The 20942-nt window shown below is 40.7% G+C and overlaps 1 protein-coding gene across 6 annotated transcripts in view; it reads right to left on the bottom strand.

The window, feature by feature from the left end:
* ARHGAP6 (Rho GTPase activating protein 6) overlaps positions 1 to 20942 on the bottom strand; it is a 479589-nt gene that overhangs the window by 133147 nt on the left and 325500 nt on the right. The window contains exon 1 of one of the 6 annotated variants that reach the window (XM_075914945.1): positions 4863 to 5888. The exons of the other annotated variants lie outside the window; for them this stretch is intronic. The gene's annotated coding sequence lies outside the window, so the exon portion shown is untranslated. Of the gene's footprint in view, positions 1 to 4862; positions 5889 to 20942 lie in introns of those variants that run through there. 6 annotated transcript variants of the gene reach the window in all.

Here is a 20942-nt window from a genome sequence, read left to right as displayed (position 1 = left end):
TAAACCTCAACTACCCACCCGGAGAAATAAAAAAGCAAATTGAAAGAGCCAGACGAATACCTAGAAACCATCTACTTCAAGACAGACCCAAGAAAACCAACAATAGAACACCACTTGTCATCACATACATCCCCCAACTTAAACCTGTCCAACACATTATCAATAAACTACAGCCTATACTGGAACAGGATACCATACTCCAAGAAGCTCTGGGAGACAGACCCGTAGTCTCCTATAGACAACCACCTAACCTCAAGATGATTCTTACCAACCACCACAGGACATACCACACTAATACCAACCCTGGTACCTTCCCTTGCAACAAACCCCGTTGCCAGCTTTGTCCACATATTCATTCTGCTGATACCATTATTGGACCTAACCAAGTGAGCTATAAGATCAAGAACACATATTCCTGCGCATCCAGAAATATAATTTATGCTATCATGTGCCGAAAGTGTCCGTCTGCTATGTACATTGGACAAACATCTCAGACACTTCGCAAAAGGATTAATGCTCACAAAACAGATATCAGACAAGATCACAAAGAAAAACCAGTTTCTTGCCATTTTAACCAGAAAGGACACTCTCTCAATGACTTAACCACCTGCATTCTGCTACAAAGACCTTTTACATCTGCACTTGAAAGGGAATCCTCTGAACTGTCATTCATGTTAAAATTCAACACTTTCCGGGAAGGAATGAACAAACACGCAAACTATCTTACCAATTACCAAGATAGCTTCCCCAATTATCACCTCTAATACCATTAGCTCACAGACGTCCCACTCTGCCCACCTCTAATATCATCAATTCACAGACACTTACCTTCCTTCCTTCCCCGACCCCTGCATCCCCCTCCTGTTCTGAAATGTGATTTGTCCTTTTCATATGTGTTCATTTTTTTTAATTGTATCCTTTGGTATATATGGTTGTGACTATTTTCTTCCACTATTTGATCTGAGGAAGTGGGTCTGGCCCACGAAAGCTCATCATCTAATAAACCATCTTGTTAGTCTTTAAAGTGCTACATTGTCCTGCATTTTGCTTCAACGATAAGGGCACTTCGTGTGCTTTAAAATTCCAAACTGCCCATGAGAGAAACAGTCCTTTGTAACATGTGAGTGGGAAAAATTAAGCAATAATAAGTTAATAGAGTTTATATATTAATTAACTCAAATATTAAAACAGATTTTCTCTTCTCAATTATACTAGTGTAATCTGGGATAATTCCAGTTATTCTGCTTTACACTGCTATAATAGAGATAAGATTCTGGCTCTTAAATTTCAAGGGAAGACTGAGAAAGGAGCACTTAGTCACTACCTAGGAGCGTCTGAGGCATAAATCTAAGAGGGTGTTACAAGAAGGAGAGAGAAAAAATGTTCTCCTTGTCCTCTGATGATAGGACAAGAAGCAATGGGCTTAAATTGCAGCAAGGGAGGTAGGGCACTTTCTTCCTTTAAGGCAGTGGTCTCCAACCTTTTTACACCCAAGATCACTTTTTAAATGACAGACCAAGCCAAGATCTACCGCCCCGCCCCTTCCTTGAAGCCCCGCCCTCTCTATTCTCCTCCTCTCCATCACTTGCTATCCCCAATCCTTATACTGCTACTTTAAAAAAAAATTCCCACCATTTCTCGCAGCTACTCATCTGTGCTGTTGCTCGGTGAGTAGCTGCACCTCAAATGAGGAAATCTAATGTAAATGTACTGTGCAGGCACGCAGTTCAGAGAGGGCTCAAGAGCTACTCTTAGAGCCTCCGAGATCTACCGGTAGATTGCGATCTACTGGTTGGTGACCATGGCTTTAAGGTATGTACTTTCCTCAACTGCCCTGACATCTTTTTTAAAAAGCCTTCTATGTCTTTAATACTATTTGTGTAGTAGGGTTAGGGATAGGACATACTGGATCAGGGAGAACTTTTATATAATTTGGGATTTATTTGGTCCCTTTCAAACAGGGCTACTCAACTTTGGAAGCCCAAGGGGCCACAATGATACTCACAGCATATGCCAAGGGCCACAACTTAAGTGTGGTTGCATATACATGCAAAATATGCAAATAGCTTCTTTCACACTGACAGGCCTGAATACAAAGATTAAGGCAACACTGCACAACACACAGGCTCCATTTAAGTCAGTTCTGCTGATATCAATAACATGCAATATTTACCCGATTTCCACTCATATGACAGCACTTTTACTGAGCAATGACAGTCCAGGAATTTAACTACTAAAATGCATACTAAAGGAAGACCATTATATTGATTACTGTTTTGTTTTGGCTCCCACTTGCGGGCCACGTGTTGAGCCCTGTGTAAACCCAAACTGCACCATGGGCCACAAACAAACGGGCAGTGGGCCGCATGTGGCCCACAGGCCACGTGTTGAGTAGTCCTGCTTTCAAAGGTGAATTTGATGAGCTGTGTCGATCTTTAGTTTGACTCTTGGTCCTCAATCACATCAACATGCTTGTTGTATTGGAAAGTCCAGGGATCCTTACTGGATAAAATCACAAAGGATTGGTCAAATCAATTGAATTCAGCTGAACATATGATGTGATATCATGCTAGCAGCAATATTTAAGAACATTACAGGCATATGGTATGTGTTTGTAAACATTCTGAATAGCCAAACACTGAGATAATTAAAAAGCAGACTGTTTAACATATTAGTATTACAGTGTCCAATTCAGCTAACCATGTCTGACTTTTGATCCCAGGCTGCATTTGGGCTCCTAGGCTGAAGTTCCATGTCAAGAAGTCTTGCAACCGCTTTAAAAAAAAGGGAAGTTGCTTGCAACTAGTTAAACAAAGCAAAAGGAAATACTGATGTTGGTGATAAATATGGGGATCTGAGATAAGGCAAAAAAAAATTATTATAATTGTTACTTCTCAGGTGTGGCACTTTCTTCAGTCAGGATATGACATTACTCTGATCTGTACCTCTAGTTTCCCATTCTGGCCTGCTTTCTACATTAGCCTGTCCTCTGTGTTTGCATTCTGTGGCCTCAGTCTCCAGCTAGGTCATTTTTCCAGCCTCAGCCCCTTCTGGGATATAAGAAGTCTAATTTATTTATAAGTTCCAGTAACCATAAAAAAGGAGGTCTTCTGTCCCTTCACAGGGCTACATCCAGAATGCCAGCTTCTCTTACAAGTCTGTCTTGCTCTCAGTCCTTCTTTGGGACTTCCCTCACAGGAGTCAGTCTTACTTTCTGTGATTCCTTGCAAAGGTGTCCTCCTTTCTTTGCTGTCTCTCCTCTCCCTGAGCTCCTCGGCCTGCTTATAAGGCCCAGGTGTCTAATGGCTCATTGCTCAGCTTTGCCCACACTGGCTGGGAGGCAGCCAGTCAATAACCCCATAGACATGGAACTTATCTCTAATTGGGTTGGTTTCCATTCTCTACAGGAGATGGGGGAATTCCATCACAAGGTTATGGTGAGTGACCTTGTCCAATATTTAAGATAATTTGACAGAATTTAAGCTAATTAGTACTATATATGGATGTTATCATAGAGAATATAAAGGAAAGGAACTCTTCTCCTTTTTCCAGATCAGAATTTTAGTGCAGAAATTGACAATTGTTTTTTAAATTGGTGTATCTTGAATGGCTTAATATAGTTAGAAAGCACTAAATAGGGGGTTTAACAATTCTAATAATAGAATCAAATACTAGAACTAGGAGGGACCTCAAGAGGTCATCGAGTCCAGTCCCCTGTCCCCATGGCAGGACCAAGTACCAACTAGATCATCCCTGATACTGATTGAATTGCATATTTTAAAATATATTTACTATGTTGATACTAATGTTTGATTACAAATAAATAGCCATACATTTTCAGAATTTTTATGGGCAGAGAAAAAGTTATTTATGAAAGCAGATTATGCCCATATTTTCAGAAGTTCCCTCTTTCTGTGGTCTACAGATCGAAATCCTATCACTAAATGACTAAGAACTTGATTTACCTTGTAAGCATGTACTTGTCTTATTGGCAGCGGCAGGAGGCACAATTTCTGCAAGCACAGTTTTAGCAGGTAGAACACTGTGCTTATACAAAGGGAATCAGGACTGAGGTGTAATAGCTAATTGTGATTAAAATGGGCCCAATTCGCCTGTATTCTGCAGTAGGGGTATTCAATTGCTCTCATGCAACATGGGTGAGTGATGACATTTTTAATGTGCTTTGCACCTAGGGTTGCCAGGTGTCCGGTATTGACCCAGACAGTCTGGTATTTTCAACTCCTGTCTGGTAAAAAATTCAGAAAATACCGGACACCTAAAATGTCTGGTACTTTTTGATTTTTTTCCCAGCTAGGAGGCGAATATCCCAGGTGCTGTCCGGCCGGGAGCAGGGAGACAAGATGGCAGGTGGCCACCGGCAACCTGTTAGGGCCAAAAAGCCTCAAAAGCATTTCTTAAAGGGGCGACACTTTTTTCCCCCCCTCAACAACTTTGGTCTCCTCCTTTTTTTTTTCCCCCCTCGACAGAATTTTTTCCCCGGTGGCTTTTTTTTGGGGGTTGGGGGTGGGGGGTTGTTCGGTATTTTCGGTATTTTTGGTTAAACCATCTGGCAAGCTATTTGCACCAGTGACTTTGAAAGAAGGCAGTGAGGAATCAGGACCTATCAATTTGATCTCTATAAAGTATCAAGTGAGACTCCTGAGAATTACTGATTGCTCAAATTCCAACAATTCTGATTAAAGTCAAAATGCTCAGCATTTACAGAATACAGACCCACAAAGACCTTAGTCTTTTTTTCTTTTTTCAACTAGCCCACACCATAGGGGGAATACCAACAATGTTACAAACAATGTTAACAATAAAATACAACTTTAATCATGAATCTAGTAACAGGAACTTACTGTGGTCTATCACGTCTTTAAAATGGATTGCGATTTTACATTTATTGGTCTGGGAATCATTTAAGTTCTGTCTAGCCTTTCTTCTGTTCTCAGTGTGGCTAGGGGCTCAGCAACAGGTTTTCTCTCTCACCAGAACAGCATAGACAGTATGACAGCTCACTAGATTAAACACACAAAGTCAGAATGAAATAATGTTCTTAGTTCTCACTACTTTAAAAGCACAACGTTTATTTTTTTTAAGAGAGCTTTACTACACAGGGATTGAGTTGAGACTCACTGGAAATTCCATCTGCAAAACCAGATGGCCAAAAATACGAGAAAAAGATAATCCACTGTTATACTTTACAAAACTCTTGATAAACAAATCCAAGTCCTGCTACCCACATGTGAAAATGCAGAACATCTAGGGATAAGTAGTATGTAGCCATAATTAGCTCAGCCATTCTCAGATACCATGGAGCCTCTATTTTCTTGCTCTCTTGTTCTATGTTGACAAAGCTACATTCAGTCTATCTCCACCTCCAAATGTTCTTTTGTGAAGCCATTCAAAACTATTCACTGCTCCTTTACTGCACACGAGGAACTCATACTGATACCACTGTGCTAATAGCCTGAACTAGGCTGACAGCACTTCTGGACAAGGACCAAACACAACTTCTAGACAGAGCTTAGTCCTGCCATGAGGGCGGGGACTGACTCAGTGACCTTTCGATGTCCCTTCCAGTTCTATGATTGAGTATACCAGCTCTGTGAAGTTTGTGAGGGAATATCTGTGGACTTGTTTCAGGTTTTGCTATTTAAAACATATCTGGGTTGAAGAGGTCAGAAAAACCATCACAGCTGACACTGCCTTTAGGCCCCCACCTGCCTTTAGGACAAGTGTTCCAAGAGCAACGTTGAAGACAACTACCCTGCTCCCCTTGCTCAAATTCATTCTCAGTTGTCTCCTCTTTAGGATCCAGGGGAGCACACTTACTGAGAGATGTTGTTTTCCCAGCAGTCAGGGTATAGATATGAGAGAGGATATGAATCCTGTTCCCCTTACCCCAGATGATCTTGGAGGGTCTTGCTTTTATTGTATTAAATCTATGTATGGATACACAGTTGTGGGTTTCTTTAAAACTATTTTGAGAAAACTGATTTGAAATTGGTCCAAATCAATTTATAAAACCAAATAGGGTTGTAGATATGAAGAACTGTCTTGTTCAGTGAATTGAAACAAAGACCCTATAGAGGGGAAGGTGTTTTCCTGCTTTAAAAACTTCCTGATTGAGGTGCCTGTTTTTTAACTTAGTCAACTTTAGATGTTTACTGTTTTATACAGCACAGAGCACTGTGTTAAATAATAACTCATCCTCATCTGATACAAACAGAAAAATAATTAAAATGATGTTTAAAGTCAATGATGGAATCTCTTTCATTTCTTTTGGATCTCTATGGAATGTCATGCCATGGAAAGTGGCATGTTCACTATACCAACCATTCTGTCCCAGTTTTTGCCTTCCTTAGAACTTTTGGAAAGGACTGTCTCTGCCCACACAGTTATTTGGAGAGTTAAACAATATCTGGATTATTATTGTTTTTAATAATTTATTTTAAGGCTAATTAATTATTCATAAAGCATAGCACTGTAAGTTAACACTGTAAGTTTTACAGACCATCTCTGCCCTGAGAATCTTATAATACAAGAAATACAAATGATATTGCAAAAGCCTTCTATTTGACAGGGTTTTTATGTATGATTAAGAATTCCTCTAACTGCTAGAGGCCCCAAGTGATAGAAAGAAGCTTCTCTGTTTCTTTTATTTGCTGGCTGAGTTAACTTTGTCCTGTTTTAATTATTTGCTATCCATAAAACAAAACAAATAAAAACAAGCATGATCATATATGTGTATGTGGAGCATATTATGTACCTTTTGGTGAAAACGACAGGTGTTTTATTTCCATTACAATTTTAGAGTGAGATAACTATCTCATGTTAGAGATCTCCCAATAAAAAGCCACCTTGATATCAGTGAACACAGAACTTTAGTACTGAAATGGGGCCTTAGAGGTGGGTGAGTGAATTGCAGCTCAGCCAGATAAGGTGTAGTACTGGTAGCTTAAGGGAAGCAGTTAAAAAAGATGATATTGATATACCCCACTGAAGGAATGTACCCATCACTTGTGATGCAAGTTGGCTGTCTGAATGGGATAATCTTTGACACTCTAGTGCCTCTGGATAATCACAGAGCTGCAGGGGCCAACGGCATTTTTTTGCCATGTGCATTTGGTAAGAAAATCGTGACCTTTCTTTTCCTTGCATGTCAGTAGGTATCTTTCCATTGTCACTTTTGAAATTAGACTAATGCCATGTGCTCAGAAGGCAGCTGTCCACTTATTAATTGAAGTTTTGTTTTGAGAGCTCCTTATGGCAGTGCTCTGAGGTCTCGTATGTGATTCACTATCAGCTTGTAAGTGACATTTAAGAGGTTAGGTTAATTTAAGAGCTAGCACATAAAGCACTTACTGGTTTGGGACCTGGTTTTCTGAGAGAGCATTTCTTTTCTCATGCAGTATTGCTAAAGTGGAGCTACTTGACTTGGCACTTCCTCATAATAAATAGAATGAGGTATGATCCAGTGATTTGGGCACTAGCTTGAGACTTCTTCTTGGGATTTAGGAGACCTGGATTAAATTCCCTCATCTGCCACAGAGTTCCGTGTGACTTGGGGGACTTAGTTTGGGAAAACAATTGTTTTTCCAAAAAAACTACACTTACGTCCACACTGCAATTGTGTTCTGTTGACAGAAAGTCGAAAGAATGCAGGGGTTTTTCCAACAGTGGTAAATCTCTTTCTACAAAGAAGAAGCCTTCTTCCGAAGAGCTCTTTCAGAAAAGGGTGTGTGTGGTCGGAGAAGAGGGTGGCTTTTTTTTCTAAAGAGGCCTCCAGGAAAAAATACAGGTGCCCTAGTCACCACTCTGTCCATAGTAATCACTACTTAAATGTGAGATAGCGTCCAATCGATGTGGACGCTATCTTTTGAAAAAGCTGATCCCTTTTTCATTGTGCTTTTGCTGTGTGGACCCTCTCTTTCAAAATAAGTTTTTCTGGCATATCTCTTTCAGAAAAGCTTCTTCTCAAAGAAGTCTGCAGTCTAGATGTAGCCTCATAGAGGTGTTGTAAAAATAAGTATATCAAAGATTGTTATGTACTCAGATATTACAATAATAGGGGTCATATACTTAGAGACAGCCTGGATCTGTGAACCTGCAGAATCTATGTCCCTGGTTTACAAGTCTGTTATGGCTCATGTACACCACTGTAGCAGCATAAAGGGGCTGCAACTTACTGCTTTTGAGATGTACTCAATGTAGAAGATTCCTTGGTTGACGGAGAGGTGGCTCTGTTCCTCCCACCCTGCAAGATAGTTAGTGTACTGTGGAAGAGGGGTGGTTGAAGAGCTCTCCTGTTACTTTTCTCCCTGATATAGTAAGCCTCAGAGTTACAAACACTAGAGTTGTGAACTGACCTGTCAACCACACATCTCATTTGGAACCAGAAGTATGTAATCAGGCAGCAGCAGACAACGACACATACAAAAAAACAAAGCAAAATAAAAATAAAAGAAAGCCAAACCCCACAGAAAACAAAAACCAGTGATTTTAGTTCTGTATAGAAAAGCTTGATAGCTGCATTAAGTTAATGTTCAGTGTTAGAATTTTAAAAGAACAACCATAAAGTTTGTTCACAGTTACAAACAACTTCCATTCCCGTGGTGTTCCTAATTCTGAGGTTCTAGCGCATAAGGATTCTTTGAGGCTGGTGCTGCAGATTGTACTACAGAGCTGCTTTAAAATAACATGGGCTTGGTCAGAATCCACTTTTTTTAAATGGGATTTTAAAAAGTTGTATGTTTAATTTTGCTCTATGGCCAGTTCCTGGGCTCACTTTCCCTGTTTCACATCCAACAACTTGTCTCTGAAATACGATAATGTCATGCTTTACCCAGAATAAATCTGTTGACTGGGTTTATAACTAGATGAGGTTCTGGGAACAGCCTCATATCCTAAAGCACTACTGAAGCAGCTTTCTTCCCACTGTCAAGCAGCTCTGGCTCTGCTTCAATGGCTGCTTCCTGATTTTCCCCCAACATCACCTTGAACCAGACAGATGATGTATCTTAGGGATCCAATTTTATTGAGTGATGAAATCAGACATATAAATCAAACTTTTACCATGCAGAATTTAACTACCTGTATACTTAGGAAAACATTAATCCTACATTAGCATTGTCTTGTTTCTTTGTTCATTGATTAATGCTTATACAGTGCTTTGAAGATGACAAAGCAGTGTAAATTCTATTAATTAAATGGTATTTTACATACTACTGGAAGCATTTCAAAGTTAGTCCATATATATTCTGCTCATAAAGATATACATTTATCACAAGAACAAAGAAGCATATCATGCACTCACTGTAGCATGGAAAAGTCAAGATCTGGCAGTCAGTTGTGAGTGATTACAGATGAGTTTTGGAAGAATTAAGATATTAACTCGCCCAGCTCTCATTGGCAATGAGTTCTAGTATAAAGTGACTTTCCTCTCTCCTCCACCCCCATCTTCCCTAAAATCTCTGTCTCCAGTTCTGGTGAATTTTGTCCTGGATGTTCTCAGTTCCATCATGCCTCTTAGCTTGAACATTCTTGGAACAGAGGGGGAGGGGAAGTCACTCTTTAGGTAGTGAGGATCATTGTGAGTTTTGAGGAGGAACCTCAAATGGGGTACCTCAGCAGGGATCCAGTACATTTAAAAAGTAGAAATTTATTTTCTCTCTCTCTCTCTCTCTCTCTCTCACACACACACACACACACACACACACACACACAAAAATCTATAAATACATTATTTCAAGCGTTTGTGTGATCTAATAATATTTTTTAATAGAGCTACAACTCCCAGGGAGTGAGACTGGCAGATGGATTGGATAGGACACAAGTCAGAAATCAGGAAGCCTGGTTTCCATTTTTGAAGTGTGCCAGGGTTTGCTATATGTCCTTAAGCAGGGGGGATCATGGGGACATGGTGTGAGCTGGGAATCAGCTGATTCCTGGGTTGGGCCCAGTCCCAGATGCTGCCCCTCTGCTTTTTTAAATGTATTAAGAGCCTGACGATGACTCCCCCACTTAACTAATCGACTAATCGATGGAAAATCCATCTACTAGTTGATTAGTTGATTAAAATAAATTTAAAATCCCTATCCCACTCCACACTGACTAGACCAGGGAAATGAAGGCCTTGTGCTCCAGAAGCATTTTGCTAGATGAAGGTTGATTCCAAATAAATCATGGGAGTAGGAAAGGAAGTACAGAGAACCAATATTTAAGTTGCAGCTGTACCTTGATAAAATTAGGCCTCGATAATTTGAATTTTCTGCATTGTATAATTTAATCCAACCAGGCCAGAGCGGCCCCTGCCCATGGCGGGGGGGAGGGACTGCTCCAGTCTGGTCCTGCCCACCCACATTTAATCAATGAAACATAATGTTTAACTGGTTAGCTAATTAAGCAGGATTTTACATCCCTACTTGGGTCTTCATTCTCACCACTTGCCACTGCACTAACAGTTGTACGGGAATCCACCATCTCAAGCTGGGCCTATTTTTTCAAAGTAGGCATCCCCACATGCTGTTCTTGTGGTTAATCTGGCTCACAGCGTGCAGCAGCAACATGTCAGAGCCACAGTTTGAGCAGCAGGGGAAGACTAAGCAGCCCAGTGCAATCTTCTACCACATCACTGCCATCGGGGGTATTTGTGGAGGCACCCTGATAAATCATTTTTGTTGTTCTCCTCTAGACTCTCCCCAATCTAGCCACATCTCTCCTATGTGACCCCAAGACCTAAACACAGTAATATAGCTGAGGCCTATTAATGCCAAGTAAAGTGGGACAGTAAGCTCCTGTAGTCTTACTCCCACTACTGTGAATACAATCTTGAACATTAGCCTCTTTGCAACTGCATCATACTGTTGATTCATATTCAATCTGTGTGCCATTGTAATCCCCCAATTCTTCTCAGCCACACTACTGACTAGCCAACATTTTCCCATTTTGTAGTTGTGCATTTGATTTTTCTTTCCTAAGTGAACTACTCTGCAGTTATCTTTACTGAATTGAATTTTATACTGTCCAATTAAGACTAATTCTCTAATTTGTCAAGGCTGTTTTGAATTGTAATCCTTTCCTCCACTGTGCTTGTAAACCTTCCCAGTTTAGTGTCATGTGAATATTTTATATTCATATTCTCCATTCCATTATCCAAGTGTAAAGGGCTCCACATTTCTTGTGAGCACCCCTCAGTGGCTGAGGGGAGTTTTGTAATCTCTCTGCCTAGCTGTCTGTGGGAGAGGAAGTGTTTGGTATGTGGCCTTGGGACAAGGCGTCTTCTTACCCCTGTTGTGGCTGCTGGGGGTTGGGGAGGGACCCACACCCACCCACTCCTCTGGGTCCCGGGACCCTGTAAGTGGCAGTAACCTGCTCAGTCTCAAAGAGGCTGGTTGCTGTCACGCTTCCTGGACCACTTCCCTGGGAAGCTGCTCTGTCCAGCCCTTTCTCTTGGCCTTGTGGTCAAGTCCTCCCTGTCCAGGGTTCTGTAAAGTGTTGCCGTTGGCTTACTGGCTAGTCTTCAGCCTTTGGACCTGGTTCTGACAAGGTCTGAAATCAAGCTCACACTCAGAGCTGTCTGGAATGCTGCTGTTCTCCCAGTCAGCCCAGGTCTACCGGGGTCAAGCTCCAGCAAGGAACTGGCAGGCGCTGGCCCAACAGCTTCTTTTATATCAGTCTGCTGCGCCCTGATTGGCCACAGCAGAGGCTGCCACTCTATTCTGCTTGGAGAACCTCTCTTCTGCTCCTATCGCTGGGGCAGGGTGTGGCAAGGCCTCCAGCAGGGATGTTGGGACCTAGTTCACACCAAGTCATTAATGAAAAATTCCAGAGTAGGGATGCCTAATGTTTTTTTCATTTCTGTACAACAAGATTAGGAGTTGATGGATGCTTAAAAAAAAAGCAAGAAGAAATACTGCTGGCAAAGTAGGTGAAAACTAATTCTCATTGGGACTATGGTAGCATGGGGGTGTTAAGAACACAGTCCCTTATTTTTTAAATAAAATGTTGGCAAACCTATGCCAGACCCAGACTTCCCCTCTAGATTTCAGCAAACCACTGAAAACTACTCTTTTTGTGTGGCCCTTCAATCAACTATGTACTACTCTTATAGTTATTTCATCTAGACCACACATTTCTTTAGTTTGCTTATGATCATGTCATATGGGACGATGTCAAAAGCCTTATAAAAACCAAGCTCTATCATGTCTACTGCTTTCCCCCATTCATCCATTCATCAAACCAATCAAAGAAGGAAATTAGGTTGGTTTGGCATAATTTGGTCTTGCTGGCCTTGTAACCCAATATTCCTCTAGGAGCTCATCAATTAATTGTTTAATAATTTGTTCCAGTATCTTTTCAGGTACCAACGTTAGGAAGACTGATCTACAATTTTCTGGGTCCTTTTTATTTCACCTTTTAAAAAAGATATATGGTATCTGAGAGTAGTTGCACTTAAGTTAATTGGCGAACTCAAGACTGGATACAATTAACAATGGGCATATATTTTTGCAGGATTGTGCCTATGTTTGTACAGCGTTTGAATGGCCCCTCCTCTGGTTGGCCTCTAAGTTAGGGGTGGGCAATAATTTTTGACCGGGGCTACTTCAGAAATTTTTAAGGAAGGGGCAAAGCCTCAGGCAGAAGGGGTGGAACCAGGATGTTCTGAACAGCTGGTGGTTCCCTCTAGGTACCTGTGCCCCTGGCGGTGGGAGGAGACTTTGCATACTCCCCCTGGCTGCCCCCAAGTGAATCAGGGCCTGGGGAGGGGGAGCAAATGAAGTCTCTTGCTCCTTGCCCCCTCTCTACAAGGGAATACCATGCTTTAAGAGTCAACTGCCACCTGACTGGCCTGGGGGCAGCGGAAGTGCGTGAAGTCTCCGACCCACCCTGTCCCCGTCCTTCAAGGAGCTTGTGGTGCTTAAAAGTGCCACACCGCTTGAAGGGTAAGAGGAGACTTCATGCACTCTCTCCCTCCCCAGGCCCTGATTGGCCTGGAGGCAGGGGGAGCAGCAGGGCCTCTGCAGACCGGATCCAGCCCACAGAGGCCCCTCTGCCCTTCCCCTGCTCTAGGTACTACTATAATCTGCCTGCTTTTTGTGGCACTCTGTCCCCCTCTAGTGGAGCATACACCACCTATACACTGATGTATCTTCTGCAACCTTGGGGAAGAGCCAGCTTATGTTTAGTTCACGGAGTAGTGGCTCATACATTTATCTCCAGAAGTCCCACATATTCAATCCTGCCCACCAGTTACAAGAGTTGGGCAGTGTTATACGACAACAATACAAATATTTAATGATAATTTACATCAGTTTATCAGAGAGCAGAATTTGGCCCATTAAGTTATTTATCACTGAAGGAACTTGAGAAATTCAAATATCAATAGGCCCGTTAACATAAAAGAGGGAAAGAAAAGAAAAAGGTACCCTAGCTGTGCTAACATGCACGCTACCACTCAAGTTGAGATGTTGCTGTAGTGTCTTCCTTATGAATTCATAGTAACATAACAGTGTGATCTGGCTCAATAAGTTTTCTTGCACAGTTCAGAAAGGAAATGTTCTCATCATATGCCTTCCCTAAATATTACTCTCAAAAAGCCATAAATTCATTCTCAAACTGTAGGTGACTAATAATTGTTGTCCAAAAATATAACAGGTAGGAGGATGTGGGAGTGAAAACAGCAAGTCTAGAAACATTTTAAATTCTTTTCAGGGGTGAAAGGAAAGAGGAATAAAACCTACAGTTGAGAGAGAACTGTGTGAGGAGCAAGCCAAAACAGTACAAGTTGAATCTCTCTAGTCCAGCACCCTCAGAACCTGACTATTGCTGAACCAGAGAATTTGTTGGAGTATGAGAAGTTAAGTATTGTCTAGCAGCATTGCCAACACTTCCACTACTTACTGGACTCTTAGAAGATATTTACAAGTAAATTAGAGCTAAATAACAGCATAGAACATTGAGAGCCAGGATTGGTGGCTGTAAACAAATTTTATGGTACCACAGGAAACTTGGTCACACCCATGATAAGTGGACATCTGGCTAACTAAAATCATGCCTGACCAGGGATGTTGCCAGACCAGAGCGTGCTGGATTACAGAAGTTCAACCTATATAACAATAGGAGCAGTGACCGGAGAGAGGACAAAGGAGCAGTAGTTATGAAAAGCTGCCTGATAGCAGGAAAAGCCTTAAATCCAGTGTTAACAGCTGAAGCTGTGCCAAAAAGGGAGGCTTGGGTAGCTGCAGATGAAAGGGCATGCTATGAATCTTTAAATTTTTTCATCTAGTAAGACGCTCCCAACATACCACTAAAATGCAGAGGCTGACCTAAAAGCCTAGGAAAATAAAAGAGCAAATGGACTACTAGAACATATAATTAATTGAAGCTTATTATTCTTATCTGAAACAAAAAAAAATTGAGTTGAAATCCTATTTCTTGGTGCCCATTTACAACAGTTTAACATTTTAGAAAGGTGTTTTAGACTTAACTGACTTATTTCATGATTTGGCTTCAAGTGTTAATTATGGTAAATTCAGATCATTTTGAAAATACATGGTGTAGGTGGGATATGTACTTTTAGCAATACTATTTTTAAAAAGCTATTAAGAATCAGCATACAGATAGTGAATCTGATTATTTACTGTGACCAGTGTCCAGAACAAAAAGAAGAAATACATTTAGGATTGTCTACTCTAGAGTCAGTCAAAAATAGCTTCAGTAAGTGACAGGTGCAAGGAAAACTGCAGAAATAGGAACAATGTTGTCATAGTACTTAATCAAAACAATAGCCTCCTTTCACAATCTTCTTTACCCTGGAAAAGAAAACTTCAGCATAAATACTCATTCCTAAACAGCCCCCGATGGCCACAGTTCACACCAACTTTGTAGATCTCTATTTGGAGATAGCTAGATACTTTAATGTAGTTCACATAATATAGGAAGTTGTCTTATTGTTTTCATAAATTTGAAGTCCTGCAAATAAAGAGTATTCTCAATAAAAGGTAGTGAGATGTATAGAAGTTAACAAGAGGTTGTCAGGGCTTAACATCCCTCTCTCCACAAAACCAAAATCAACAAATAACCCTTTAAAAAAAGACTTTTTTGTTGTTGTTGTTCAGTGCTTGAGTTGAAAAAAACCAACCTTATGTCTCTTTGCCTGACATATAATGGAATATGTGCTCAGTCCCTTTTCCTCCACTTATAAGAGAATGTGGTAATGAAGGGTTGCTTATTCCTTCAAGTCAAGCTCTGTGCGTGCTATGCCCTCAGAACGACATTCCCATGGCAGAGACATGCACAAATTGACAACATCCAATTATGTTAAATAATCTTAAAATAGAATGAGAACAACATGTAGTACTGTTTTTAGACTTGTTTGATAGAGCTTTTCCATAGTATTGCTGTTTTGTTTTTCCAATGTGGGATGCATTAGCTCATGTTTTAATAGATCTGTGGTCATTTTTGCTTCCATAGCCAAGTTTACACAAGAGTTGCAAACTCTATTCCCTGACTCAAGGGTGGTCAGCTTTCCTTTTACCATCTGTTGTCAGCTGGGAGCTGGGAGTCAGTGGTGGCTGGTGTGATAGATGTCTATAACCTCCACTCCCCCAGGGAGCCTTCATAACCCATAAAATGGGTACCACTAGCTGAGGTGCAATCATGGCCAGGGTATCCAAGGCAAGTTCTGTGGACCCTTCAACAACCTCCACTGCCAGGGTTCTTATTAGAGCTGCTCAAAAAAAAAAGTCAAAAAATGTTTTCACGTACATAAAAGAAGGTCTGCAAGTCTCAAAACGGAACTATTCTCCATTTGTTCAAAAAAAAGTTCAGGTTTTCTTTTTTCTGCCTTCACCCTTCTTCTCCCCTCCCCACAATACTTTCACTATTCTTCTTTCTCCACAGAAAAGGCAGTGGTGGAGGCCAAATACAAGAAGGGAGAAGGCAAAACCAAAATTAAAAAAAAAAAAAAAAAAAAAAAAACCCACTCAACATCCCCAAAAAATCAGGTTTCAGCAAAATAAATAAATAAATAAAATCTCTGACACCCATGAATTGGAACCAATGCCTATAAGGCCATCTGAAAGCAAGTACTATGCATTTTCAGCAGCTGATCTGCCACTTATTTTTATAACAATGTGCTGAGTTATAATACTACAGATAGGAACATGTGTATATTAAGACTTCGGCTACGTCTACACTACATGCCTCTGTTGCCAGAGGCATGTAGATGATGCTACCAGGCATAGGAAAATGAAGCGGCGATTTAAATAATTGCCGCTTTGTTTAAATTTACATGGCTGTCGCGCTAAGCCGATCAGCTGTTTGTCGGCTCAGTGCGGTAGTCTGGACGCGCGGGTGTCGACATCAAAGGCATTTGTCGACCACCCAGGTATGCCTCCTGGAATGAGGTTTACACCTGGGTGGTCGACAAATGCCTTTGATGTCGACACCCGCGCGTCTAGACTACCGCGCTGAGCCGACAAACAGCTGATTGGCTCAGCGCGGCAGCCATGTAAATTTAAATGAAGTGGCAATTATTTAAATCGTCGCTTCATTTTCCTATGCCTGGTAGCCTCATCTACATGCCTCTGTCGCCAGAGGCATATAGTCTAGACGTAGCCTTCCTCACAGTACGTAAGCGGGTGAAAATGGATCCATCTCAATATTGCTCTACATGGACCACTTTCACATGCTAGTCAGCACTTCTATCTTCCCTCTCATTCTAGTCTCTCCCAACCCCCATCCCCAATCAAGTATCATATATTTGTCAAACAGTATATAATAAAAAGCAAATATGGCATGACACAATATAGAGGAGTAAAAGCATGTCTGGACATCATGCTGTAACTGAGCCAAGAAAAATTACAGAGGATTTAACTATGTTGTTGGCATTCCTATTATAGTTTCCAATTTCAATAAAGGAGAAGAAATTTAAGCACAACAGATGTAACCACTATATCACTTACACAAGGGGGCCATGAATTCTTAGGGTTGCCCAGAACAAGTTTTGACTGTTGCATTTTAGGATTGCATATTTCTGCTCATCACCATAATATCTGACTTCTACCATTGCATAGCTGTCCACCATTCTGAGATGGTTAATAAAACATAAAGAGCTATGTCAGTGGCGGAGCGCCTACTACAGTGTGCTGGCTTTTTGCTTTGTTTTCTTGTTGGAAGCCAGGTTAGCAGGTCAGTGAGGGGCTTTTTTTGGGCGGGGGAGGAAGGGGTAGGACCTGCTTTTTGGAAGCCAGGTTTGTAAGGGTTTTTTTTTTTTCCTTTATTTTACTTTATTTTGTTTTGCTTCTTAGGAGTCAGGTCAGTGAGATGTGTGGGTTTGTGTTTGTTTTGGTTTTGCTTCCAATTGGTGTTAGGTCAATTGAAAAAAGGTACCCAACCCCTGAGCTTTGCCCAAACCCTTTCTTGTCACCAACATATTCCCTATGTTGTGTCCATATCAACTGTGCTTTCTGTTCCATGGTGCAAGAACCAAAGGACAGTATCCAGCTTAGGGATGTAAGCGACTAGTCGACTAACTTATCGGTTAGCGCTATCCCTAGTCATATTTCCCTCCCTCCCACGCTACTGCTCTGCAATATTAAGGGACAGGGGAGCCAGCACACGAAGACACTGGCTCAGTCCCTGCTTCTGCACGTCTCTAATCACCCTGCATAACTTTCCCCACTGCCGCTCTGCATTGAAAGGGACAAGGGTGTCGGCACACAAATAAGCTGGCTCAGTGTCTGCTCCCAAGGGTCTCAAGACTTTTTGCGCTGGCTCCCCTGTCCCATTTGATTCAGAGTGGCAGGCTATGCAGAATGTTCAGAGACCCGTGGGAGCAGGGACCGAGACAGCGTCTTCATGCACCAGCTCCCCTGTCCCTTACAATACAGAGCGGCAGTGGGAGAAGTTGTGCTGGGACCAGCGCGGGCCAGACTGCACACTGCAACTACCTGCAACTACCTCCCCTTATCAACTAATCGAGTAGTCGATAAAAAAATCTATTGACTGCTCAGTTAGGAAAGTAACCACATTTTAACATCCTTAATCTGGTCATTCCAAACAGGGCAAATCAGGTCTGTTTGAGACCACGGAAGGTGGGAGACATAATGGCAGGTGACATTCTGAAAGTCTGGTTGAGAAGGGGACCTGGCAGTGTCCAGTCAGCAATGCTGATCAGACACTAGAAACCCAGTTACTGGAGTAACCACAATACGGCTGGCTCCCTGCCAAGAGAGCAGGAAGACCAGTTGCTGCTGCTGCTGCTGGAACCAACAGGAGCTGCTCTCTGCTCAGCTGCTGAAGAAGGGAAATGGCTAAATGGCTCCTGGACCCAGCTCTAGCCAGGAAGCAAATGAGTCCTGGGACAGGGGAAGGAGAGTGATGGAGGGAGCTGGAGACATGAGCAAGCAGGGGCAGGGCTTGGGGAAAGGGGCAGAGGTGGGTTTGGGGTATCTGATGTTCAGCCGTTCAAAAGTGGGCAACCCTACAGATGAAGCGATGATTAAAAGATGAAGAAATTTGTTGGGCACTGAAATTCAGTTTTAAACTTGAGTGCCCAACAAATTTCTTCATCTTTTAATAATAAAAGAATTAAACAATAAGTACCTATACTGTTCAGAGACTGGAGGGACTAATATACGATGCTAAAACATCAAGCAGATTATCCACTGGTGCCAACTATGTGGCAAATTATAATCAGTTGAGGATCTGCCTATAATTTCATTATTTTATAATTCTGGGGCATCCCACAAAGTAGAAAAGGTTAATTAAATGCTATCGCCAAGTGATTTGCACATTTCATTATTTGCTCAGTCACAAAGATTTACATTTCTACTGCTAAAATGTGATGCATTTAGCAAACAGCTGAGGAGGCTGTCCAAAAGGGAAGGAAACAGAACGGTCAATTTAATCCATCTTCTTCTTTTTACTATGCCTCTAATAGGACAACATGTAAATAGAGTGCTATAGTTATAAATATACCTGTTTTAGACAACGAAAACACTCTTTTACTACTACTTATGATGGAATTCCAACAAGAAATGGGTAAGAGAGTGAAACAAAAAAGAAAGGAAAAACATTTCAGTAGCAAAATACATCCTGATTCCTTAAAACAATACAAGAAATTTCATCTTCTATTAAATTACAACTGTAATTGTATAAAGGTAAATCCTGAGTTTTGATCTAATTAATATGGCGTTTTTATTCTCCCAACATAATATTTTTATCAATTACATTTGGAAAAGGTAAGCAATATAACGAGTTTTCATCTGAAGGCCATTTAATATCATATCCATCCACTTAGCCAGATAAATGAAAATAACTAATTTACCAATTAATTTTTTTCAAGCTGGCAGCAAGCTATACAGCTAACTTTATTTTTAAATTATAAACCCTATTATTAATATAAGGTTTGTTCTTGATATGAGGTGCCATGCCTAGAAACAGTTTGATCTATTTAGCTCATATAATGAAATCTGAGGCAACAGCAGTTCCAGAAACAGAACTTAGAGAACTTTAAAATAATGCAGCAAATTCTTTCCATAGCTAACGTAAGATAATAAAGCAGTGTAATGTTGAAAGTACTGAAGGTTTTGACCTTCTAAAAGAACCTTTTCCAAGTCAATAAAACTTTATACTAAACTAGTATTCTATTCCAGAAGCATTAAACTTTCTTGAAAGGTTGACATTCATCATTTAAAGCAGCACACTTAGCACACAGAGAAACATATACTGTAAAATATAAATATTCTGATGCCATTCTGGGAGAGAAAACAGTTTGTATTTATGGGACAAGAGAAATATTTTGAAAAAATGTCCTCCAAATTTTGCATATGGAATACAAGGATATGGAATACAAGGATATGGAATACAAGGATCCTTACTATTGCTACTGTGTTTCTTTTGCTAATTATGAGAGCGAGAAAGGTTGGTTTTGGCACTCTATGTAAAGAACCACAACTAAAATTCCTTTTTGCTTCACAGAATCAATGCCCATTATGCATGCTCTCTCCACATAAAGACAATAAAGGCTCATTTGCAACCATTAACCCTTAAGATATAATGCTGCAATATACTAATTTGTATAAATCACTAATGACACTGGACCTGATCTTACAACCCTCTTACTCACCCAAGTAATACTTAGGCAACTAGTTCTATTGACATTAGTAGGGCTACTCATACAAGCCAGAATTAGAATGAGGCGCTAAAATTCTAACAAAGAAATCTGACAATTTAACAGTGCATACACAGAATCAGAAGTCTCTGGAAATCCAGATTCACTTTCAGTCAAGGTGATTAGTCAAAACATTTTTAAAAAAGCAAAAAAAACGTGTTTCTGTTCAGGTAATAATTAAGAATAAACATGAAGATTAGTATATGTATGTTTTCTGATAATATGAGGCCTCTTAACACTTCACTTTCAGTTTCTCCATGGTAGTCAGATGCCTTGGGAGATCCCTAAAATTTTATTTGATGGACTGACCAATTTCCATGGAAGCTACTGAAAAAAGAACAGGAGTCACAGAAGTAGAACATATATTGTTAGGGAGGATGGGTGCTAAGGAGAAAGAGAGAAAATGCTTTTTTGGTGGGAAAGGGGGATTATTAAGCACTCAGATATCATCTGTGACAAACCCTCTAGTGTAACAATAATGGTTGGCAGAAAGAAGAAAAGTCTATTCTTATGGGCTAGAATTCCTCTGCCTCTCTATTAGTATGTTCTGTTCTCTTGGTTTCTTTCTATCCTCATTCCTCTCCTCTTTCCTCTCCTTTTTAGTTTTTTTTCTCATCTATAAGAACTGTTTTTTGTTTCTTCCTGATGGGTTATCATGAAGAAATGAATCATTTCACTTGGAAACAGATTCCCCTTGTAGCAGAAGGTGCACTGCATCCAAATGACTACATAACATAGTGAAGGTTATGAAAATTGC

Source organism: Pelodiscus sinensis, chromosome 1 (assembly GCF_049634645.1).
Source record: "Pelodiscus sinensis isolate JC-2024 chromosome 1, ASM4963464v1, whole genome shotgun sequence".
Classification (NCBI taxonomy): domain Eukaryota; kingdom Metazoa; phylum Chordata; order Testudines; family Trionychidae; genus Pelodiscus; species Pelodiscus sinensis.
The sequence above is the reverse complement of the archived record's forward strand: the minus strand, read 5'-3'. Positions and strand labels throughout refer to the sequence as shown.